The following is a 300-nucleotide window of genomic DNA, read 5'->3' as shown; positions in this document are numbered from 1 at the left end:
ATAAAATCCCAGCAAGTGCATCTGCACCACGATCATTTTGTCAGGGAACGTGTTGCACCGTAACTACTTCAAGTCAAGTTCATCTCTTTTAAGATTAAACTTGCAGATATCTTCACAAAGCCGTTGCCATTCCATGTATTTGAGGTTTTCCGGCGCAATCTCAACCTAAGAGACATGGTTGAGATTGAGGGTGGGTGTCAGACTTTGTATTTACCTAGTTGTACACGGTACAGACTGGGCTTGTATTCGTACCCTGTCAACCTATATGTATATATATATATATATACTCGAACAGCACCG

The sequence above is a fragment of the Triticum aestivum genome, chromosome 4A, assembly GCF_018294505.1.
Source record: "Triticum aestivum cultivar Chinese Spring chromosome 4A, IWGSC CS RefSeq v2.1, whole genome shotgun sequence".
NCBI lineage: Eukaryota > Viridiplantae > Streptophyta > Magnoliopsida > Poales > Poaceae > Triticum > Triticum aestivum.
The sequence above is the reverse complement of the archived record's forward strand: the minus strand, read 5'-3'. Positions refer to the sequence as shown.